Genomic DNA, 26033 nt, shown 5'->3' with positions numbered 1-26033 from the left:
GGATTGGCTTGTGTGTACAAGTTCAGCAAAGTAAAGCACTATAAAGGAAGAGCTAGTAAAGTCCTTAGATGAAAGACTGTTACAGGTATTTTCAGTAAAGTCTTAGTAACTTATGCTTGTAACTTATTCTTCAACATAAAAAAAATCCATGGGGACAAGATAATAAATCATTGAACAGTGCTGGAAGAACAGACTGAAGAAACATGTGTGCCAGTTGTTGGGTTTATTCATTAGGTTGAAATTCTTATATTCTGTATGTGATACTGGAGCTCAAACTTTGCAAATCACATTTCCACTTTGCCAACAGCTCCATGTTTGGCTCTGTCAGTGGGGTACTAGGGGAAGTTTATAAATCTGGAAAGGAAGAAGGGATTTATTTCTTCCAACTTGCTTCCTGTGACTTCCTGTCTACTTCCTGTGTGACTTCCTGTTTGCTGCCTTTGTGACTTTCTACTTCCTGTCTACTTCCTTTATGACTTCCTTTCTATTTCCTGTGTGGCTTCCTGTCCATTTTCTGTTCCTGTGAATGTTATCCCACCCCTACATCCTCACCCTAACAGCAGTAATTCCTTTCTGAAGTATCTGAATCCAGTTCACAATTTTCCAATGCCTACAGAACCAGCTCTATTTGTTTCTTCTCATCCCCTATCCCAAACTCAAAGATCCCAGTAGCAGGTAAGCAGCACTCCTTCTTCAGAGGTCTGGATTTCCGTTTGTCATTTTTCTTGGCTTCACTATATTTTCTTCTTACCTGCCTTCTGTTAAAATAACTTAAAAAAAAAATCTCTTATCTTTTTTTCTACTGGTATTAATGTCAATTGCATTTATATTCTGTTAGTAATTGTGCTTAATTTTTGACAAAAATAACTATGAATTTCTCTAATACAGTGTACAGTTATTTCAAATATTTCTCTTTCTCAAGAATATGGTAAAGACCGTAGCATACTTTAATTGCACAATGAAACCCTGCATTCACTTTGCCATTGTTTTTCTACTTTGTCACAAAAAATAGTTATCACTATTTTTCCAAGCTACTTAAATTTATTAAAAATTAATCACTTTCACTGAGGTAGAAGATCACTTGAGCTCAGGAGTTCAAGACCAGCTTGGGCAACATGGTGAAACACTGTCTCTACCAAAAATACAATTTAAAAAAAAGGTAGCCAGACATGTCACTGCATCCCTATAGTCCCAGCTACTCAGGAAGCTGAAGTAGGAGGATGGTCTGAGCCCAGGAGGTGGAGGTTGCAGTGAGTGGAGATCACATCATTGCCCGTCAGCCTGGGCAACAGAGCCAGAACCTGTCTCAAAAAAAAAAAAAAAATCACTTTCTTTGCTCATCTTTGCTTCTTGTAACACATCTCATCTCTCAGAGGTTGTGTTTCTACTATGGGTGTTATATTCTATTACTTGTTGTATAGTTGTATGGTCTGAAAAATGTCCTAATTATAAGCCCTCTTAAGAACGGTTATATAACTAGGTATGAAATTGAAAGTGAACACTTTTTGATACCTTTGTAATTATCAGTTAGCATCTTAAAGATATTATTACCTTGTTTCCTGGTTTCTATTACTATATGAAAAATTTGCTGTTACTAATTATTATGCAATAGCAGAAATATGCCCTTTTTTCCTCTGGTAACTTCTAAGATTTTTCTCTTTATCCTGAATATCTTACACTTTTACTCTTGTGTGTTTAGAAATAAATTTTTTTAAGATTAGCCTGCAAATTATTCAGAGTGTTTTGTTTTTTTTTTTTTGAGATGGAGTTTCACTCTTGTTACCCAAGCTAGAGTGCAATGGCGCGATCTTGGCTCACTGCAACCTCCGCCTCCTGGGTTCAGGCAATTCTCCTGCCTCAGCCTCCCGAGTAGCTGAGATTACAGGCACGCATCACCGTGCCCAGCTAATTTTTTGTATTTTTAGTAGAGACGGGGTTTCACCATGTTGACCAGGATGGTCTCGCCCAAGGTTATGTTTATTTCTTCATTTTAGAAAATTTTCAGCCACTACTGTTTTATTTATTTCTTCTCTGCTGGTTCTTCAAAATTCTTCTTTGGGAACTCATATGAGATGTGTTTGAGCTTATCAATTTATCCTCCATGGTTATTAATTGTTATTTCATATTTTTATATCTTTGCCTCTCTGTGCTTCATTCCAGGTGAACTCCTCTGTAATAGCTATCAATTCATGAAATTTTTTTTGGCAGTGTCCCTCTAGAGTTTACACTTCATGTTTAATCAAAACATTCTCTTTCTCAGTTTTCCAATTAGCACTTTTAAAATAAGAACCTGTTTCTTTATCATTTCTGCTAGCTTTTATTTAATAATTTTAAATATTTATTTAATATTTAATTTATTAAATTATTTAAATATTAATGTTTATTAACATTAATTTAATAATAAATTAATATTTAATTTATTAAAATATTTAAATATTAATGTTATTCTTCAGGTATATCTTTGCAGATGCTAAACATTCTTAAAGACTTCTGACTATTTCATAAAATTAACTTCATATGATATGAAATTATGAGAGATATTTTCATTATTGATTTTGCTGGATAACTTTCTTGGCATTGCTGTGTTTGGAAATTTTGGTTTGCAGGCTCGGTTTGCATAGGAGTTTGTTGTCTTTGCTACTACAGTGGTTGTTATTAATGTGATGCGTTTTTTTAAATCTCTTTCTCCCCGGCCGGGCGCAGTGGCTCAAGCCTGTAATCCCAGCACTTTGGGAGGCCGAGGCGGGTGGATCACGAGGTCAACGGATCTAGACCATCCTGGTCAACATGGTGAAACCCCGTCTCTACTAAAAAAATTACCAAAAAAAATTAGCTGGGCACGGTGGCGCGTGCCTGTAATCTCAGCTACTCAGGAGGCTGAGGCAGGAGAATTGCCTGAACCCAGGGGGCGGAGGTTGCGGTGAGCCGAGATTGCGCCATTGCACTCCAGCCTGGGTAACCAGAGCAAAACTCCGTCTCAAAAAAAAACCTCTTTCTCCCTTTATATGCTCTGTGCTACTGTGATTTGGCCTTTTTAATATTGTATTTTCTAATTGCATATCAAATATATAAGAACAAAAATATTTTTTAGAATTTTCATATGCTGCAGCTTTTACAGTCTTTTTAAATTTTTTGTCACTTTCTGGTATGTTTTATTCCAATTAATTGTTTAAAATGATAGTTTCTGATGGGGCGGGGTAGCTTATGTAATTTCAACATTTCAGGAGGCCAAGGCAGGTGGATCACTTGACATCAGGAGTTCAAGACCAGCCTGGCCAACATGGTGAAACACCATATCTACTAAAAACACAAAAATTAGCCAAGCGTGGTGGCAGGCACCTGTAATTCCAGCTACTCAGAGACTGAGCCGTAAGAATCGCTTGAACCCAGGAGGCAGAGGTTGCAGTGAAACAAGATTGTACCACTGCACTCCAGCGTGGGCTACAGAGAGAGACTCAGTCTCAATAAATAAGTAAATATAAAACGATAGTTTCTTTCCTTATGTTTATAGCTCTTATTATTTTTACTCTTAGGTAGCTAGGTCTGGTATTTATTATACTGTATCAGCCATGGTCTAGTCAGAAAAACAGAAGCCACAGAAAGAATTTAACACAAAGATTGCCTTTGGTTAAATTTTCATTGAAGGATGGAGAATGCAAAAAGATAACACCGAGGTAATATAGAGATGACAACTGCAGGAAGAAGCTGGAGGAATAAAGGGAAGAGATTGGAGTAATTGGAGCTTAGAAACTTGGAGGAAGGCATCTACACAGCTGGGCTCCAGGCCTCTAAGTAGGGAGCATCATCATCAGTTGCTGCTATCTCAGGAGCTTAGGGGAGGGGTCTTGTACAGCGGGACCCAGAATTCTGAGGAGAGATGTAGACTGACTGTTCATAACTCTAAATGAGTGTGCTGAGGTTGGCTCTGCATTCATCAGGAAGAAAGCTGGAGATTGCGCCAACCCCTGCTTTCAACGACTGCTGGAGTGAAAAGTAATTGCTAGGGCAAACCAACAGGAAGGGCTAAATCCATCTCTCTGTTCCCACTTTCCAATCCCATATAGTGCCTCTACTGATAGACCTAACATGGAGCAATCTGGCAAAACAGAGATGCTTTTTGCAGTCTCAGCCCCATCACAGAGCAGGATACGGAAAAGTAGGCTTAGAGCTGAGAGACAATGGCTTCATAATTGACACAAACACTTACTAAAGAGGGTGATGATAGGCCGTATCTCGTCTTTGTTCCTATATTTAAAAGCGGAGTGGTGCTAGTATTTTCCATTAAGTATAATGCTGAGTTGGCTTTAAATATGTATTCTTTATTATGTAAACAAATGAATACTTCATTCCTATTACTTTTAGATATTTGTTTTTAGTCAAGAGGAGATTGATTCTTGACATCTGTGAAAGGAATTATACGGGCCAAATGAGTTGGTTCATGCCTGTGATCCCAGCACTTTGAGAGGCCGATGTGGGAAGATCACTTGAGCCCAAGAGTTCAAGACCAGCCTGGGCAACATGGTTAGACCTTGTCTCTACCAAATTAAAAAAATGCTTTTTTTAAAAAAAATACAAAATTAGCCAGACCTGAAGTCCCAGCTACTTGGGAGGCTGAGGCAAGAGGATTGCTTGAGCCTGGGAGTTTGAGGTTAGAGTGAGCTATGGTCATGCAATGCACTCCTTGTCTCAAAAAAGAAAAAAAGAGAGAGAGAGACAGGAGAAAGAAAGAGAGAGAGAGAGGAAGGAAGGAAGGAAGGAAGGAAGGAAGGAAGGAAGGAAGGAAGGAAGGAAGGAAGGAAGGAAGGAAGGAAATATCAATAAACTGTCTTACATGCCTGGAATGTCTTCTTTAATTGTTTTCTTAATTGCAGTTTCTGATTTCTTTGGTACCAATATAATCACTAGACTGGATCTGATTCCACTGTCTAGAGTGGTCCATTTTACAGGCCTTCTTATCATTTGGTTGTCTAACTTAGCCGTAAGTTGGGTTTTCTCGGCTGGTGTACTGTCAGCCTCACTGCATCTCAGCTGTGACAATTCTACCCTTGACAACTCCCACGGATGTCTTAGATTTCTCTAAGAACATTTATAGTGCAGCATAGTCTCAGGAGTACAGAGCACTCCTCTTTAACAGTCTTTTTCTTTTTGTCTTTTGTGAAAGTAGCTAATATCAGTTCATTCAAGGCTCCTTTCAGCAATTCTACCTCTGATGCACTGTACGTGTCTTGTCAGGGTTATTTTTCATCGTTCTGAGTATTTTTATTCATGTTTTCTTTAATATGTTCAGCTCAGAGTGAAGTTACTTTGTTTTTGTGACAAACATTCAACCCCTCATTATAATGAATGGAATATATTTATATAATATATCTACCTCACCATGCTGTGCTATGGCTGATCTTGATTCTCTATAGTTTGGTCTATTTCAGTACGACATATCTGGTTTCCTTATCCATGCAGCAAAACACTAATTTTATTATAAATTTATTTTGTCTAATTTAATGATTACTTGGCATGATACCTTAAATATTTCACTTGCTCAACATTATGTGGAGACCATTGTCATTACCATTACCTGGAACTCTCTGCCACCAAAGAACTCTGGCAGCAAAGAGTCAATGACAGAGTAATGAGGTATTGAAAAGAGAATTCATCTTTCAGATAGCTGCCATGCCTGGATGGTGCTTATGGTGTCCTCTAGCACTGAGGTTCTACATTCTCTGAGGCACACAGAAACTCTCAAATCCTATGCAATGCTGTAGTACATTAATTCCTGCTCTTTTGCTTCTCCCTCACCATCTTGGTGTTATTTCTAAGTAAATACTTGAGAGACAGCATTATCAAATAAGGAAACATCAGTTGTTAAACTGTGGCATGCCAGGTTAAAGAAAAACCTACTCTAAAATTTGTGCTACTTCAAAAACATACAAACAAGCCTACATGTGCCAGGCCCTCTTGTTCTCTGCTTTAAACCATCTTCCTCAAGCCACCACAGCAGAGACCAGCTTTGCCCCTGGTTTTGACTAGCTTCACACAGGTACCATCTGACAGAGGCTTGCCTAAAACACCCACATGTCTCACCTCTCGCTTCCTGCCTGTCACTTACTGGTAGGCAAAAATTGTGTTCAGGAATGCACAGCCCACAAGTGTGGGGGCTTAACACTCCACCAGGCCAGTGGGATATGGGAGCAAATGGATAAATGCTTTTCCCTTTGAACCCTGTGCAAAGTTCTGAGATGCATTTCCTCAAAAATCTCATGATCTTCACATGTCATGATTCCATGAGACTGAGAGCTGGTTGCCTCCAATGATAGCTGTTGGGGAAATACAATTAAAATCAAAGTCTCCCAAACCAGAAATCTTCTCTACAGGGGTAATAAAGGAAGAAAGCACTTTTACTAATGAATAAGAAACAAACTAGGATACCACACACATCACTGGCAATCCACAAGGATTGCAAAGACAGAAATAAAGCTTACCTCCTTATATATCCAAGCATATACTACCCATCGCATACATGTTCTCAAGATAAACAGTAACTCAACCTCAAGTAAGAGGACTTGACAGCACCATTTGCCACATGTAGTTCATCCTCTTAAATTTATCTGGTAATTGTAGTAACCATCCAAGTTAGCTTATTAGCTTTATTCAGTGGAAAAATTAATTTCTCATATCTTTTTGACAGGAGACAGTTTGGCAAATTAGAGCAAGGAGCCCGCCAAAATTAGGCTTCTGTCTTCCCAAAGGAGATAGAAGAGCTATCTCTTTTGATATTTCAAGAGGATGGCTCTCAAGCTTCCTGGATCATAAAGCTGAAAAAAAAAATGGCCAGCTGACTAAAGCCCAATCTAGTCTAATAAGGGCAACATTTTGAGGAGATGAGAATATAAATTTGCAATTATAAATTTTCTAAGGAAAGGTTTCTAAGAAAAGGGGGTAGAAAAAAAATCATTTACTTCGTTTTCAACAGACAGAACTAAATATCTTATTTTAAATTTGTATTTGTTCTTACATAGTCAATGCAACAATACGTTATTATGATGGCTTTCCCTCCTTCTCTGTCCATGATTCTTCCTTCACTTCTGCTCCCTAGGGATCATTTAACAAAAACCCACCAACTATGAAAGCCTGTTTAGTGGGAAGTTTCAGGAAAGACACTCTATAATAAAACGCCATAATCAAAACTAAAAGGTAAAAAAAATTGGATAAAATATTTCTCACTAATGAGAGATCAATAATTAATATTTCTAATGTCTTAAAGGAGTGTACAAATAAGAAAAATACTAACCCCAAAAATTATAAATTTTAATTATAATCTTCTTTTGTCTGTTTTTAAATATTTTAAAAGGCAATATTTTATTTAATCAAATCTAATATTCATTAATAGTAAGATGCACCATATGTTATAAGCCATTATAAAAGGAAAAATGCTGTATATTAAACCAGAGCCAATAACCCATTTTTCACTTAATGTGCATTTTTTATTTCATTTCCTGTATTCTTCAGGTCCAGAATTTTTGCTTAGTTCTATTTAGTTTTATGATTTCTCTCTTTTTATTGAACTTCTTATTTTGTTCATGTGTTAGTTTTGCTGATTTTTTTGTTGATTTGTCTATCTGTATTCTCTTGCAGCTCACTGAGATGCCTTGTAATAATGCAAATTCTTTGTCAGGCAATTCATAGGTCTTCATCTCTTTGAGGTTGGTTCCTGGAATATTATTGTCTTTCTATGATAGAGTCATGTTTACTTGACTTTTTCATGTTTTTTAAGTCTTATGTTGCTGTCTTTGCATTGAGAAGAATCAGTCACCTTCCCGTCTTTACTGACTGGCTTTGAGAGAGAAATGCCTTCACTAATCAGCCAAGCTAGGGGTTCTAAGACTCTTTGACCTTTTCTATAAATGCATCTGCTCCACACCTCTTGTTCTCTGTGTGGGTGAGGTGGAAATTCTTAGGGTCATAGGCCTTGTTTTGATCACATAAAGCCAGGCCAGGGATTGAGAGCCTCCTGTTTGTTTTGCTAGGGCCGTGTTCTGAAATGCTCAAGTTTGTGTGCCTTCTCCCAGTCCTGCAGAGTCAAGTTGGCTGTCTGTATGACACACTTGCACTTGCCATCTGCAGGGGACACTCAGGAAGCCAGCCTGCCAGAGGAGGGGTGAGGCATGTGGAGCATTTGGGATGCTGTGGGCCAGCTGAGGTGGGGGCGTTCCACAGGTGAAATGTTCCAAGTGGCTGGTGGGTGGCTTCCTAATAGACTTCACATAGCACTCAGTAGAGTCCCTGACCTCTCTTCCCTGTTTCTGGCATCTCTCGGCCTCTCAACTGTACTGATTACCTCAGTATTCTGGATGAGATGAGAAAGAAGTGAGCCTCTTGGGCACCAACCTGCATGGCTGGAGAAGTTGGGTGCTCACTTGGAAAAGAGGTGATGTGGGTAAAGTGAAACTGTTTTTCTTACCCTCTTCAATGCATCTATCCTCGAATTTTTTTGCTCGAATGGTGTGCTGGAACATCTCTGCTGGACTCACAGACTCTCACAAGGGTCCACGGGTAATTGTCAAAATTGATGCTTCTGCAGGGAGATGATGGTAGAAAGCTTCTATTCCACCATCTTGCAGTGAGAAACCTGGCTCCCATCATGTCATCCTCTTGTTCAATCATTCGATTCCAGTATACATGGATAGCAGTATCAAAATTATTACCCTCCGCTATGGGAAACAACTTTATCAACAAGAATACAATATTCATGTACAGTTTCTTTTGCCTGTATTCATAGATACTCCACTTGTCCCAAAGTTACTTAGGTCAGCACCTGTTTCCCCAGCCCCTTCAGTGAGATTCCTTCATATACATGTATTATGGTTATATTATTTTTCTTACATTCTGTATTCCACCTTGTTAAATGGAATCTGTTAAATGATTTTAAATCTGTTAAAAATCTGTTAAATGATTTTTGCATACATCAAAGTCCATTTTTTGCATTGTACAGCACTATGAGTTTTGACAAAGTTATAATATCATGTATCCATCATTAAGGTATAATACAGGATATTTTCACTGCCCTAAAAACATCCCTTGTGCTTCATCTTTTCAAACGCTCCCAACCCACTTGAATCCTTGACAACCACTGATCTCTTTACCAGAATATACAATATACATAGAATCATATATCACTTTTTCAGACTGGTTTCTTTCATTTAGCCACATTTCCAGAATATACAATATACGTAGAATCATATATCACTTTCTCAGACTGGTTTCTTTCATTTAGCAATATTCCTTTGAGATTCATTCACATCTTTGTATGGCAGAACAATGCATTTCCTTTTGTTTCAGAATAGCATTTCATTGTATGAGTATGCTATAATATGTTTACCTATTTACCCCCTGGAAGGCATTGCTTGCTCCCAGTTTTAGATGAATCTGCTACAAACATTCATGTACATTTTTTGGGGTGGATATGAGTCTTCAAATCAGTTGGGTAAATACCTGAGAGTGTGATTAGTGGATCCCAGGGTAAAACTATGTTTAGCTTTGTAAGAAGCTGCCAAAATGTCTTCCAATGGGGCTGCAACATTTCGCATTCTCATCAGTGATGAATGAGCATTCTTGTTGATTCACATCCTCTTCAGCAAAATTTACTCTGGCTATTTAAACCCAATGTGATTTTATTATAGGATAGCAGAAAGCTCAGAGCATTCATCTCTGAGAGCACTAAATCCTAGGCCCTGTGGCTCACTGCCTGGAGCAATGCCCACTTGTGCCATAGAAACTGCTCTAGCAAAAGTGACAGCTACCATTGCTCAGTGTGAGGTCTGCACACAGGTGCTCATCCACCACAGGCCTTGAAATCCACATGCTTTCGCGTCCACCCCTGCTAGGCATCCCACACCGCCGTGCATGATGGCCTACTTACGTCACCCACCTCCTCTGAGGCTGTCACTGGATGTATCTGAATCTATGTCCCAAGTTTGTAACTGTAGCCCAAAGGCACCTGTGAATGAGAGTCTTCTGGCTTCTGCCTTGCAAAGCTAGAACTCAGAAAGTGGAAAATTATCCAAATATAGGGATGGTGTTCAAAGACATTCTACATCTTGGACACCTGTGCATTATAGACTGTCACTGCAATGCATAATAGCAAAAACACTGGGATGCAACCTAAATGTTCAGTAAAAGGCCATGATCAAACAAACTGCAAACCAGCCATGAGAAAAAATATTACAAAGCCAGAAAAATTATGTTTTCCAAGGATTTCTACTGATTTTGAAATACAGTATACTCATCCTATGAGGTCACAGGGAATAAAGCAGTATCCAGTTCTGTATGCAGATGATCCAATTTCAAAAACAAAATTCTATGTATGCATAGAATGAAGCATGAAGAATATAACACGAAATACTGATGATGGGTTCCACTAAGTTGATTTTACTTTTCTTCTTACTCATTTTTTAATTTTCAATTTTTCCACAATGTATTAATTAGGAAAAAAAAAAGCATAATGTGGCCAGGCATGGTGGTCCCAGCACTTTGGGAGGCTGAGGCAGGCAGATCACCCGAGGTGAGGAGTTCAAGACCAGCCTGGCCAACATAGCAAAACCCTGTCTTTACTAAAAATACAAAAAATTAGCTGGGCATGGTGGTGCACACCTGTAATTCCAGCTACTCAGGAGGCGGAAGCACGGGAATCACTTGAACATGGGAGGCAGAGGTTGCAGTGAGCCAAGATCTGGCCACTGCACTTCATCCTGGGTGACTGAGCAAGATTGTCTCAAAAAAAAAAAGTGTTATCCTCTCTCTACCAAAAAGATTTTCATATACGAAAGATTTCATAGTCCAAAAGAAGACGCCATTCCCTCATTGAAATATAATTTACTTAAATGTTCTCATAGATTTAAAAATCAATTATAACAAATTCTTTGAAGGAAAAAGAAGTTTTAGCATTCTTTATCAGCATATCTAATTGGTTTGAATTTCTCCACTACAGAAAGTTTGACTCAAGCTCTTACTTGCCAGATATAAGATATGGGTAAGCTGCTGTGACAAAAAGATTCCAAAAGACAGTGGCTTTAACGACTGAAAAGTTTATTTATTTCTCAAGTGATAGTCCAGAGGTGAGCAGCCCAGGATTCGCAGAGTGGCTCTGCAGTATGAGGTTATTCCATGACTTGGGTTCCATTTCTCTGGTGTCTCTGCCGCCTCCTAAGGCACTGTCCTCATGGCATGGCTGAAGCTGACTCACCTCCATTCACGTCCATGCTCCAACCTACAGAAAGGAGGAGAGAGAAACTTCAGGTTCCATCACTTTGTCTCTGAGAGGATGACTCAGAGACCATTCAGAGCACTCCTGTTCACATCTCATCTGCTCAGGCTTAGTCACGTGGCCACATCTAGCTGCAAGAAGGCTGGGAATTTCTGGGTAGCCATGTTCCCTGCTAACACTCTACATGCAAGAAAAGGAGAATGGGCCAGCACAGTGGAGTACCTCTGCAGTCCCAGCTACTTAGGAGGCTGACGTGGGAGGCTCACTCGAGCCCAGGAGTTGGAAACCAAAATAGATGTGTCAGGAAAAAATAACAGAAAAGAAAGAAAGAGAAGTGGGGGAAGAAAGGAAGAAAGGAGGAAGGGAAGGAGGGAGGGAGGAAGGAAATAAGGAAGGAAGGAAGGAAGGAAAAAAGGAAGGAAGGAAGGGAGAAGGAAGGAAGGAAGAAGGAAGGAAGGGTGCTAGGGAACAACTTGGCATCTCAGCTCTAAATATCCAGCTCCAGAGTGGGCCTCCAGCAGCCAAAGCTCTGACTTGCACCTGTCAACATCAAGGTCCCCTTTCCTACACCTCTGCCTCCTGTTTCCCCCTCCCAACCTCAAAGAATCTACTCCACAAAGCCATTCTTTTCTTATATCCTAATCCCCAGACTCTAAGTCTTTCCTTTCTTGGACATACAGCAAATTCCCTTTAGGGCATAGACCTGGGACGAATCATTTCCAGGGTGTCCGACTCAGTTCTGGAACATCCTCTTCTATTCTTTCCAACAGTAAAAACAAACAGGTGTCTCTCCCTGCGAGGGAAAGGAGAGCTCAGGCTTCCAGAGGATGAGAGAAAGTGTTTCATTTCCTCCAGATGGGTCTAGAGCAACAAAAACAAATTGAAGATAAATATTAATAGATCTCTATTCTACATTAAATCACAAATACATCTCTAAGTTACAAATGTGTTATGGGCTGAGTTGCTCCCCTATCCCCCACCCACCACCATTTATGTGTTGAAGTCCTAACCCCTGATACCTAACCAGCACCGTATTTGGAGACAGGGTCTTCACATAGATAATTAAGTTAAAATGAAGTCATCAGGGTGGGCTTAATCCAACATGCCTGGTGTTATTTTAAGAAGGGGGGATTAGGAAACAGACCCAGAGAGACCCCCCCACTTGAAGACAGGAAGAAAGCCACCTACAGGCTCAGGAGAGAGGCCTCGGAGGAGACCAAGTCTGCGGACACCCTGATCTCAGGCTCGGCCTCCAGATGGTGACAGGATCGATTTCTGCTGTGAATCTACCACATGGGATACAACTACTGTAGGCGCCCGGTCTGTGGTACTTGGTTATAGCAGCCCTAGAAAACGAATACAATAGGATTTCTGGGCATAGTACAGACATTGTAGCAGGAGGCTTATAAATATTTGCTGATTTATAATTATTGATTATTAACAGAGGGATTTAGCTCAAGAACTAGGGGCAATGAATTGACTTCCTGCTAACACTGGTCCAGGCAAGCTGAAGACCAAGGCCAAGGACAGAGCTCGCTGAAAAAGGCTCAGGGAGTGTGAGAAAATGTGGTCAGGGAGAGCATCTTTGTCACTGAGACTGTCTGATAATTACTCATGACAAGCAGCTGCTGTGAAATCTTTATCATTCAATTTATTTCAATTCCTCTGGAAATAATCTTAAAACAGTCTCATTTTCCAAGAGAGAAAAAAATAGCAATCCAACATTTCAGGCCAATGACCTGCACACCCTACCAAGAAAACAGGGAAGCACGCCTGGAGATGGCCGGTGCAGAGTTCAAGCTGATAACAGCCCAAGCAGCGGTGGCCTTGGACCTGCTGGGCTGGACAACTGTCTGTGTTCAGAAGTTCTTCAGGCCATTTTGAACAATGCAGAGGAGTTAGACGACATGGGAGCTCGAAGGCTGACCCTAGCCAAGAAAAGCCCAAAGGTTATTTCAATCCAGACGGTTCCATATCTGCTCCTTTTCTGTCTGTCACCTCCTTTTAGTCACAGCAGCTGTGGGACATTTCTCTGGGAAGGCAGCAGCACCCTGTTTCACTGGAACATGGATTTGTGTGAGGTGAGAATGCGGTACTCACAGCAAATGTGGCAAAAACAGTGGTGGTGTGTTCTTCTCCCCAAGACTTCAGTTTCTCAGAAAGCCATTTATGAAAAAGACTTAAAACCTAATAGGAATGGGATGGGGTTATAGAAACACTTACATATTTGCACCTATACATAGCCCTAGGACAAAAGCTAAGCTGTGAGAAAAACCAACAATGATAAACATGAAATGAATGTTAAGAATCCCCACGTTCCATGATTTCCACTCTTTTTCTTTTACTTTTAATTATCATTTATTTATTTTTGAGTCAGAGTTTCACTCATCACCCAGGAGTGATGGAGTGCAGTGGCGTGATCTCAGCTCACCGCCGTCTCTGCCTCCTGAGTTCGAGGGATTCTTCTGCCTCAGCCTCCCGAGCAACTGGGATTACAGGCACCTGCCACCATGCCTGGCTAATTTTTGTATTTGTAGTAGAGTCAGGGTTTTACCCTGTTGGCCAGGCTGGTCTCAAACTCCTGACCTCAGGTGATCTGCCCACCGTGGCCTCCCAAAGTGTTGGGATTACAGGCGTGAGCCACCGTGCCGGGCCAGTTGATTTCCACTCTCAACCAGATTTGAATCACCTGGGGAATTTGAACTCTGCACCTGTTAGGGCTGCACTCCCTGAGACTCTCCTTCAGTTGATCAAGAGAAGGGCACTCCGAGCTTTTAAAAGAAAACGCATATTAAACCTCCCTCCAGATGACTTTAATGTCCAACTAGGTTCAAAATATTGATCTGTTTTACCCTCTTTGCTTTGTGGATGAGGAAACTGAGGCCCAGGGAAGAGGAGTAAACTGTGAAAGGCCACACACTAATTAGTGGCAAAGCCAAAAATAAAACCGGCGTTCCGCAGCACTGCAGACCTGAAGAAGTTTACTCAAGTTCACCTGGTAACCTCGGTTGGCACCTGCTCACTTACCGTGTCAGAAAATCAGAAACAAAATCTAGACACTTTGAACTAGTACTGATGTGACATTTGGAGTGACATTTGAATGGGGACTGACTTTACAGGTGGACAGTTATTTAATGACATAACAACAACAAAAAAGCTTCCTGGTATAGCCCTTAAAAAATGGTAGCACATGGGAACAATGGACGCCGTGGGTTACTAGAGAGGAGGGTGGGAGAGGCATGGGTTTAAAACCTTCCCACTGGGTACTATGCGCACTGGCTGCGTGCAATATATCCGTGTGACAAACTGCACAGGCACCCCATGTCTAAAATAAAAGTTGAAATTGTAAAAATAATTAATTAATGAAAAGCAACAAAAACTGGTGACAGTGGGCGCAGTGGCTCACACCTGTAATCCCAGCTCCTTAGGAGGCTGAGGCAGGTGGATCATCTGAGGTCAGAAGTTTGAAACCAGCCTGATTAACATATTGAAACCCTGTCTCTACTAAACACACAAAAATCAGCTAGGCAGGGTGGTGGCCTACTCGGCAGGCTGAGGCGGCAGAATCGCTTGAACGCAGGAGGGGGAGGTTAAAGTGACCCGAGACCGCACCATTGCACTCCAGCCTGGGCAACAAGAGCAAAACTCTCTCTCAAAAACAAATAAACAATGTGATGACTTGAATAATACTGTATTGCTTATATAATGAGAATACCCTACACTAGGTGATATGTTGTCCTTGTGAATTAATACGGAAATGGACACCTGCCATGTTTGTGGGCAGAAAAACAGGCTTAGAATTCCACCCACCCCTGATGACTATTCTCTGCCTAGAACGCCTCTATGATAATAGACTCACACCCCTGAATACAGGGGTTGGCACATCATGGGACTGGATCAGTCATGATGCCCTGTCCTTTGAGGTTGGTAATGTGGTCATCCTTTTCCCAAGAGTGAAAGCTCCCTTTCTACATGAGTTGTTTCTCAGCTAGCCTGGTGTCCAGCAGTTGTCCATACAGACTGGGCCCAGCTGAGCTGCCTGGAACCTGTGCAGGTGGTCACAACTGAAAGGGTTATTTAGTTAACACCCCCTCTGCCTTAAGGACTCAGTATCTGTGGGTGAAATCCTTTCTCAGGTTTATCTACTGCCTGGCAGCCACAGCAGTTGTAGCTATTTGACATCTTGATGGCTGTCTCTGTCCTGTGCTTTTATCAAAAGAGGCTGAGCAGTGGCCTTCCCAAGGAAAAGGAGACGGGGATGTGTTTGGAGAACAGAAACAAGAGCCTCGAATACTCCAGCTCCCTTTGACTGTATGTTGAAGGAACAGAACAAAGACATGTTGGTCCCGTTGGGGCCCAGAAAATGACACCCTAAGTAAAGGCCTAAGAAGCAGCAACAGGCACAGTCTCTCCCTGACCTTCTGCTGCCCTCCTGACCCTCCTCCTTCATTCTCTCCTGAGGCAAGCGATAGAAACCAGAATCCATCTGCCCATGGGTGGGCAAAAGCCCTTTCCCCCAAGGCCAACCATAAAGTCCAAAAATATGACTGTAATCCCTACCCCTTTGCCTTTCTGTGTGATGCTGGCCATAAAGAAATTAAGATCCTCGTTTCAGAAGGGCCCTTCCCTACCAGAGAGATGCAGACAATGCCTCACGGAGAGGCCACGGAGAATCTGAACAGACAGGCTTCACAGGCTCTCCCCACCCAGCCTATTACTAGCATTAGACCACAGCCTTTCTGTCCAATCCCCTTTCTACACATCTGGCTATACTTCACTGAACTAACACATAAAAACAGATCATTTTCCCTGTATCTTCTGGTCAGTCATTCTGAAGGCTCCCATGTCACATAAAAACTGTGATCAAATAAACGTGTGCTTTTCTCGTTAACCTGTCTTTTGCATCAGGTGTGTTGGGTACGTTTATGATGGGGAGGAAAGAAATTGCCCCTTTCTGCCCCTGCAGCCCCATCCCTCAGTTTAGAATGATCTGAATCCTTTAGGCTACAGTTGCTCTTCTGCCCAAAAGGGATTTGATAGTGTTTAATACAGTTTCTTGGAGGCTCTAGGATAGAACTGAGCTCCCGCACTAGATTCAACAGACCAAACCGAAATGGAGTTACTCACACTGAAGTTTCCCACTGAAACTAAGTTGTTTTTCTGACTTTTCAAAAAATCGGAGCCAGAGAAAAGTAATAGCCAAATCCCCAAACAGGCCAGTTTGAGTCAGCATGGCAAAGAAGTTCCCTCTGCTTTGACCTGTACAAGGAAAAGTAACTTTGCAATCACCAATTCGCTTTTTGTTTTCTGTTTCTGTTTTCTTAGGCCTTTTCTGTCTCTAAAGTCAATCTCTGCTTGGCTCATCAAAACACTCTTATAGAATGAGGTGTTGCCCAATTCTAGAATTGCAAATAAATGCCAGATCTTAAAAAAGATATTTAAGCCAGCTGGGTGCGTTGGTCCATGCCTATAATCCCAGCACTTTGGTTACCTAAGGCAGGCAGATCACTTGAGCCCAGGAATTCAAGACCAGCCTGGGCAACGTGAGAGAACCCCATCTCTAAACACACACACACACACACACACACACACACACACACTAGCCAGCTGTGCTGTCACACACATGTAGTCCCAGCTACTTGGGAAGCGGAGATAGGAGGATCACTTGAGCGCAGGAGGTCAAGACTGCAGTGAGCCATGATTGCACCACTGCACTCCAGCCTGGGCAACAGAGGGAGACCCTGTCTCAAATTTTTAAAAATATATTTTTAAATTGAATTTGTTCTAATTTTGTCTTTTGACAATAGGGAAATGATTTGTACTAATGTGTAGGAATGGCCTGCAGCCTGAGGTCTAGCTCTGCTTAGCAATATGATAGGTTGAACAGAGAATTGACTTTTGATTAATCCAGCCATAGTAAACAGTCTGTATGTGCTGGGGGTGTTTTGTACCAATCCCTTGCATCTGGTGAGGATGGAGATGTGTCAACAGTCCCCAAAGTCAGGTGCAGGTAGGGTGCAGGTAGGGTGCAGGTAGGGTGCAGGGGGATGAGAATTTAAATCATGGCCTCCCCACGAGAATGGCAAAGACAAGCTACTTTCCCCCGGTGGAGTCCTCAGGCTGGGCGTGATATTATCGGCTGGTTATCCCTCGGAGTTCTGGGAATCTGTGTAGTGTCTGCCTTATATCATCACCTCTATGCACTTTTTTACCCTTTGCCATTACATTAAGTTTATAATCTCTTTTTACTATGTCTGTCCATTAATCACATTGCTGTCCCTTTGTGATAACATGTCTGGAGGTTTAGACCACAGTGGGGCAAAGACTGAACTGTTTCATGCTGTTGGATCTCAGGTTAAGGATTTTTGCAGGAGAATTTTCCCTTCAGTCTGGCTGTTTAGGCCACATGCTGTAGACAATTTCTGTAGGCAGCCCATTTGAAATTCACAAGCACACAAGGAAGGGGCCTCTGCACTCTTTTCCTTTCAGAAAGGCAGATGTTTACTGAACAAGCCAGCTGGCTCCACCAACCCTCGCTCTATTAACCTTGATGGCACTACAAAATGAAATTCACAGTACAAGCCAACTCACGTGACCAGCAAGTTCAGAAGATGGCTGGACGGGTCTGACATGACGCGGAGTTACATAGTCACCTCATTTCAGCGCTGCTTTCAAAAGTTCTCCGACAGGAGGCTTTCCAAGGGTGGTGAGTCCAATTCTCCACTTTGACATGTTAAAAATTATCATGAGTGATACTAAAAATTATTCCACAGATAGTTTTGGGTTGTATGCCAACATAATTTCCTATGCATTAAATGAAATTGCTCTTATAGCATTGAAAGGCCTATATTTTTCCTATGGAAAAAAATACATAAATGATTGCTCCCAACCCTGGCTGTATGGAACCTGTACTCCCTGGCAGTGGGACCCCAGCTAAGTCGACTCATGAAAACAGCACCACTTCTTTTTTGCCGTCAGATTTCAGAAAATGGTGGTAAAAATGAAATGGCGCTGTTTTCATGAAGCCTAAAATCATTCAAAAGCTACCAGGCCCTAAACGCTGAAGTTGCATCTATAAACGGAGACATTAAAAGCCTAAATAAATGGCCATCTTGGGAGGATGTATGCCCTAATAGGCTAGGAATGTGTATCAACAGCCCACATAACTCAGCCACTATTATTAGGATGTAAAAAAGAGTGGAGATAAAATAGCCAGTCTTCATAGACACACACCCTGAGAGAGGCATTTGTGTGCGCTTCAGGTGATCAGCAGCGGGTGGAGAAGCACGTGAAACTGGGTGGTGCTTACACGTTACTGAATTCTTGGTAGAATATCGCTGGGACCCAGCCTGAGCAACATAGCAAGAGCCCATCTGTACCAAAAACGCGAAAAATTATCTGGGCATGGTGGTGCACACCTGTGGTCCCAGCTACCTGGGAAGTGGAGGTGGAGGATCACCTGGGTTTGGGAGGGTGAGGCTGCAGTGAGCCAAGAACATACCACCACACTCCAGCCTGGGTAACAGAGTGAGACCCTGTCTCAAAAAAAAAGGAAAAGAAAAGAATATTCCTGTGGTTTATCTCCTCCCCATCAACCCCACTTTCTAGAGCAACTGACTTACCTTGCTAAGAATTAAGGTAAAGTATATGAAACACATAAATAAAAATAGAGTTCAGAAGGGAACTTGAGCCTGGGCGAGGTGGCTCTTGCCTGTAATCCCAACACTTTGGGAAGCCAAAGCAGGTAGATCACTTGAGGTCAGGAGTTCGAGACCAGCCTGGGCAACATGGTGAAATCCTGTCTCTACTAAAAATACAAAATTAGCCTGGCCTGGTGGTGTGGGCATGGTGGTGTGCACCTGTAGTTCCAGCTGCTCAGGAGACTGAGGCAGGAGAATTGTTTGAACCTGGGAGGTAGAGGTTTCAGTGAGTGAGATTATGCCACTGAACTCCAGCCTGGGAAACAGAGCAAAACTCTGTCTCAAAAAAAAAAAGAGGCAGGAGAACTTGGTAAAAGGAAGTGATGAAACTCAGGCAAATTTAAAGATGGAGAGTCACAGAGTCAGAAACATCAGCAAGTGAATGAGCACCAGGCCCACTTAAAGCAACTCCCGTGGGAAGGTAATTCTTGGAAGAGCCAAAAACATCCTAACAAAAAAGCACTAGAAGAATTCAGTTAAATGATAAAAGGACTTTTGGAAATTAAAATGAAAGGATTTTCAAATTTAGAAAAGCCATCATCAAGCTACAAAGAGAATATTTGCCACATCCTTGATCGTGGTCCGGTTGACCCGGCAGATGTAAAGTCTGCGCTAAATACAGAGCAGAGGCCCGGCACCGTGGCTCATGCCTGTAACCCCAGCACTTTCAGAGGCTGAGGCAGGTGGATGACTCAACCACCAGCTGAGTCTAGCTGAGCCGCTTCCACTCCCTGTACCTCCTGTTCTTCACCTGCAGAATACGCATGCCGGATTCTTATACTCCACTGCAGCTCTCACACTCCAGAATTCTGAGACTCCCAGGAGTCTTTGAGAGGTTTCACACAGCCAAGAAAATTGTTGCAGCTATATGAAATACTGGTTTATCATGACCAGTGCAGGGAGTCCTGGTGTTCGCCTGGCCCTGCTCCTCTGCAGTTGAAGAGTTTTAAAAAGTTAAAGAGTGAATGCATAGATATACTAGGAAGCAGACCTATTCAGTGCTTCTCCAAAAATCAGAACTAAGATGAATGAGTGGAGGCTAGGCATGGTGGCACACACCTGTAATCTCAGCACTTTGAGAGGCCGAGGTGGGAGGATCGATTGAGCCCAGAAGTTTAAGACCAGCCTGGGCAACATGGCAAAACCCCTTCTCTACAAAAAATACAAAAATTTGCCAGGTGTGGTGATGCTTGCCTGTGGTCCTAGATACTCAGGAGGCTGAGGTGGGAGGATTGCTTGAGGCTGGGAGGTGGTGGTTGCAGTGAGCCAAAATCATGCTACTGCACTCCAGCCTGGGAGACAGAGGGAGACCCTGTCTAAAAAAAAAAAAAAGAGAGATGAATGAATGAAAATTATCAGGAAGCAGACTTCAACTCATCATGAGAAAATATACTTTGAACACTACTGAAAATATCAGCAATTATGTACTGCACATTACTTTGGACCTATTACTATGCTAATCACATTTATACATATTTATTCCTCATAACCAACCAATAAATCAGATACTATCCCTATTTTAATATATCAGGAGATGGAGGCTCAGAGAGATCAATTTACTTGCCCAAAATTATGTAGCTAATAAGTGGCAAAACTAGAATTCAATAGCGCTCACAAACTTCAAAAATCTTTGTTCTAGACCACCATACTATATTGCCTCTATAAAGCCACCCCAAATATCCAGGATTAATTGGGATTCTTAAATCTACTCATTGATGTTCATCAGCAGTAGAAAATTTCAGCCGATACCTCTTTTAAAAAATGTTTTTAAAACAAGCTCTGGCAAGTTTTATTAAAGAAAATTTTGCCTAGTATGCTTCTCATCGGTCTACTCTGGCATGCTTCTAATATTATCAGAATCACCTGGATCAATGACAGCCAGTGTGCATATTCTGTACGACTTTCCTCATGATGTGCCCAATTCAATGTTATTGTCACTGTAGTGATGGACACCAGTCTTGGCCAACATTTCATAGCATTCTATTTTGGATTTCCTCAAAGCTGGGAAGTTGTTAGAGAGGATGACCAATTTCACTTTCCTTTGTCTGATCGACTTCAGAATCTTCTTGTAACCCAGCATGTACTTTCTACTTTTCATAATTAGAGTTGACTAACTCCAGTGACTTTTTCATCTTGTGACTACCATCCTCCTGCCTAGGTGTCGGATGGCCCCCAACCAAGAGCAGCAACCAAGTTGGAGGAAAGTGAGAAAGGCACCAATACCTCCTGAGATATTATCTTTTTCCATCCACTCTTTTCCTTCTTGACACTGATTAAATTTAAATTAGACTTTACCACTTCAGTCTCTCTAACTTATTGCATATCTTTTTGTCTCTCTTTGCTGCATTTGGACTTCTGATTTAACTTCCAGGTCATCAATTCTCTCTTCAGCTGTGTTGAATTAGGTATTGAACCCAGCCACTGAGTTTTAAATGTCAGCTATGGTGTTTTTAATCTCTAGATGTACTATTTAGTTATTTTTTAAAATCTAACTGTAGTTTTATCTTTTCAGAGATATCTTCAAGCTAATCTTTACTTTTTTAAACATAATAAATGCATTAGTTTCACATTACTCCTGTAATAAGTGACTTAGTGGCTTAAAACAATACAAATGTATTATCTTAAAGTTCTGGAGGTCAGGATTTTGAAACCACTTTCACTGGGCTAAAATCAAAGTATTGAAGACCTTGCTTTCTTCTGGAGGGTCTAGGGGAGAATCCATTTTCTTGCCTTTTATAGCTTCCTGAAGCCAAATACATGCCAACTTGTGACCCCTTCCTCCATGTTAAAAGTCAGAAGTGTAAGCTCTTTACTCCTCTCTGACTTTTGCTTACATGCTTACATTTTTTTCTCTCTGACACTGATCCTCTTGCTTCCCTCTTATAGAATCCTTGTGATACATTAGGCCCACTTGGATAATCCAGAATAATCTCCCCAATCTCAAAATTATTACTTTCGCCATATCCACAAAGTTCCTTTTACCATATAAAGCAACATTTTCACAGGTTCCAGAGACTAGGACAGGGACATCTTTGAGGAGCCATGATTCACACCACTGTTGATGTTCACTCAGGGTGAATGGCAAAATATTAAAGATGTATCAGGAAAATTAGTCTCAAACCTTTTGGAAGGCCAAAAGGTTTTATTGAGGCAGGCTGAATGTGGCAGGCCAGTCCATTAAGTTAGGGAGAAGATGAGGATGATAAGAGGCTTTCCCAGTTGAGGTCTGTTTACGCCACATCCCTTTGTCTCTTCTCTGTTTACTCATGTAAACTTCGTGCTGGACGGTCCCTCTCAGGGGGAGATCAGAGGGCAATTACCTGTTAATAAATAGTGTTTACCCTGGGCCCAGAACTGGAAGCTTTTATTATTCATATAACCACTCTTTTAACCATGTTAATTATCCACAAGTGTGTTAACTTAGAACCTCTTATAAAATCTTGACAAAATAAATGTGTGAATGGACAGAGGGTCTTGGTCAATCAGTTGCATTTCATGCTCTGAAAAAAGCCAATGGCCATCCCCAGCCCGCATGTATCACTGTAATGGTGTGAGGGTGCATCCACTCTCCTGTCGTTGAGTCAGGGTCTGCAGGCCAGACTTCCACAGGTGGTGGGCAATGTCGCAACCCACTACAGTAAGCACAGTTATTCAAGATCTAATAATTTCAAGATCTTAAAGTGTTCCCAGATTTGTTTCTGTTGTCTGTTTCTCAGCTGGTTCTCACACATGTTGCTTGCTTTGTTATGTACTGGGTTTTAAAAAAAAATGGTGCCCAATAATAATTTACCTAGCATGTTTAGCTGTTTTTATTAGGAGAGCTTGGGCTGAAAAATAGCCCACTATAACCAGAATTAAAATTCAAGTCTCCCAACAATAGTGAGCAATGTGTTGCCCACTGACAGTGTGGCAGTCGCTGTCCTGATGGTGTTACATACATTCTGTGTAGGAAAAAGCCGTGGAAGGGACTGTAACCCTAAGTACTGAGTTCCCAACCCCAGGACAATTCAAGTAGGGATCATGAGAGCTGAAAGGAACATCATGTTTGCTGGCGAAGAAACATTTCAAATTAGATGTTTAAAAATGACAACGAATCTGTGCAAATACCCTTATAATTATTACTAGTTTCATGCCCTTCACACATTCCTTTAGTCGCTTATTATTAGGCAGGCATTTTATCGAACACCAACGATGTATCCATTACTCTGCAGGGGACTAAAAATACAAGATGAAAAGAAATAATCTCTGACCTTGAGATCACCAATTACTTGGGAAAACAGACACAGACACTATTACCATACCACGTGGTGGTCTGAGTGCTGCGACAAAGGAAAGCGTAGAGGAGGAGGTGGTTCACCCAGGCTTAGGGGAGACTTGGTGAAGACAGTGATGCCTGAGCTGGATCTGAAATCATGGTAACAGTTGTCTGGGTAAAGGCTGGGATGGCGGGAAGGGCCATCAGGTGGAGGGAACACTGTTAGCAAACACCCAATGTTTAGTAACAATACATACATATGTGGGTTGGGATCCCAGTTACAAGGCAGCTGCAGCAAGTACTGCCTGTGGCCAAACGGAGCCACTGTGTGAGCCTTTAGGGGATCCAAGGCTTTGCAGTGCCTTCTTTAAAGTTTTCAGTCCCCCAGCACCTGGGACTGATTGGGATATGCAGAGCTAACCAAGAAGAATGCCCCAAGCCTGGACCAGGAATAGTGTGGACCCTGTCCTCATTTCTTCCCTTCAAATTGCTCTTCCACCCTCCAGCCTGAATGCAAGGTTGACCAGATGCCCTGTGGAGCTCCAAAAGTCATATCAAAGGTGTTGTCCCCCTCGGTCCAAGTTCTAGGACAACAGCACAACAAATAGACAGCTCTAACTGGTCAGCATGGTGTTTCAAGGGATCCTGAGATGGGTGACCAGAACGGTGCTATGCCAGTTTGGTTGATTCACACTTGCATTGGACATAGGACAAATTCAAGTCTCTGAACTACTAAGCACATGGCAGACCTTTGCGCTCGAACCACACCTGTATGCCCATGGGTTGGCTCATGCCTTTCTATGTTCCAACTGCATAGAATCTGTTGGCCTCTGGTCCACAGCATCAAGGATGGCAGCAGGTGGTGGTGTTCTTTACCTGTGCACCTGCTGTGGCTGGCAGCCAGGGCAGACACTCCATCCTTTCTGCCAGTCTGTGCCACATGTAGGGCAGTCCTCTAGGGAGAACAGCACCTGTCTCCTCCAAGGGTTTTCAAAGCCTTTGCTCCACACTGTCAGCAGCCCTTCTGATCAATTTCCTCTTTTGCCTCCATTTTCAGAATGATATCCTCTCTTGTCTCTGATCATGTGGTGACATTTTGTTTTCACAGGTTGATCTTAAGCTATGCCAGATGAAGAATGGATTTTCTTTGGGTGAACAGAATCACTCTTTGCCCCTTGCCTAGCTTCCCCACTAGTGATGGCTTGTGAATGGAAAGGGTGAGGTAAGCATTGAAAAAGACCACATTCGAGGAATGTAGCAGTCATGGCGTAAGGTGATCAAGAGAAGACATGGCTGCAAAATGTATTGCACAATAAAACCTTAGACAGTAAATTTAAGATAACCGGAAACCATTTTCCTGCACCCTCTGGGTGAGACTTGCATTTGTGGTCATCATAAACGAATTATGGTGCCAGCCTTTAGGGAGCCGTTGGAAGCCAATATTCGCCAGGGCCATGATGGAAGATGTGGTGTCCTAGTAATGCGCTGAGCATGAAACATGACATCAGGGAACTCCAGAGGCAAGTTGATTTATAGTTTCAATCCTAACAGGTCCCGAAGAGCCATAATGTTGAGAGCAATAACAGTGTTGCTACTTTTTCCTCATGATGAGTCGTGCCTTGGCAATAAAGAACGTGACATGATGGCTCCTGGACCTGAGCAGGAAGAGACAGTGCCCAGACACTGCAAAGGCTCTTCATATGCCCTAACTGCAGGATTCACAAAGATAAGCCTCTCTTTTCTACCAATGATTCTAAATCTTTGTTGATAAATCACTAAAAGTTATATGGCCATAAATCTTATAACACATCTTTAATCAAGTTGTTTATAAACAACTTGAATATGTTTGAGATCTAGATGGGTCCAGTTCAGATGAATGAAACTTTTTTTTTAAGACAGGTTCTCACTCTGTTGCCCAGGCAGAAGTGTAGTGGCACAATCGTGGCTCACTGCAGCCTCCACCTCTCAGGCCCAAGCAATCCTCCCAACTCAGCCTCCCAAGTTGCTGGGCCTACAGGCATGAGCTACTGCACCTGGATAGCTTTTTTAAACTTATTTTTTGTAGAGATGAGGTCTCACTATGATGCCCAGGCTGGTCTCAAACTCCTGGGCTCAAGCAATCCAACAGTTGTTGAGACAAAATGCATGGAAGTGTACTGACCACGGCTGTAGCTATATTCGATTCCTCCTCCTGACCAACAAGAGATTTTAGGCTAAGTGGATAACAATGAAATGCTAGGCATTGTGTTATGCAATTTCACTCTCTGGGATTGGTTACCCAGCTAAGGGAATGAAAGAACTTCTACTGTGTGAGAACTAACCACAGTGACATGACATCCATATTTCAGTAAATATGTTGAGTAAAAACTCAGAACGAACTCTAACTAGGATATGAGAGAAAAACAAAAGTAATCTCGCATTTTGTTCGAAAATACCTGGGAGTTCAAATGTTTTATCCTTTGGGATGTCAGGTGCAGTTAAAAAGCTCCTTCCTCTGGGTAACGAGGCTTTTGGAAGGAGGCCTATGCCTTTCCACCCCTTCTTTTTCTTTTTAACTATTAGGTTCTCTACAAGAGAACCTAATTTTAGTTCTATTTCTGGCTATGCTACAGTATATCCATGTTTAAAAGCCTTACTTATTTTAGGTAAAACTAACAATCCCACATTAAATACAGTAGACTTTGTAACTGTGGATATACTTAACAGTCAGGTGCATGTAGCTACTGGTAATATGAAAAGAATTAACTATCCATATTAGAAAATTCTCCAGCCTCTATATCCTCTTACAATGGAGGTGGAGTAGAAATAAATATAAATAAAA

At 41.8% G+C, this 26033-nt stretch overlaps 2 long non-coding RNA genes across 2 annotated transcripts; one reads left to right on the top strand and one right to left on the bottom strand.

Moving 5' to 3' along the window:
* Positions 1-11063: 11063 nt before the first annotated feature.
* LOC128929668 (uncharacterized) lies at positions 11064-16991 on the bottom strand. Its single transcript, XR_008476470.2, has 4 exons — positions 13010-16991; positions 12446-12603; positions 11961-12118; positions 11064-11260 (listed from the first exon to the last, which is right to left on the bottom strand). It is a non-coding gene; the product is annotated as an uncharacterized LOC128929668 (long non-coding RNA).
* A 763-nt stretch (positions 16992-17754) lies between these two features.
* On the top strand, positions 17755-24678 carry LOC118147409 (uncharacterized). The gene is made up of 3 exons (XR_004733800.3): positions 17755-17963; positions 23169-23372; positions 24321-24678. It is a non-coding gene; the product is annotated as an uncharacterized LOC118147409 (long non-coding RNA).
* Positions 24679-26033: the final 1355 nt, after the last annotated feature.

This window comes from Callithrix jacchus, chromosome 14, assembly GCF_049354715.1.
Source record: "Callithrix jacchus isolate 240 chromosome 14, calJac240_pri, whole genome shotgun sequence".
Lineage (NCBI taxonomy): Eukaryota > Metazoa > Chordata > Mammalia > Primates > Cebidae > Callithrix > Callithrix jacchus.
The sequence above is the reverse complement of the archived record's forward strand: the minus strand, read 5'-3'. Positions and strand labels throughout refer to the sequence as shown.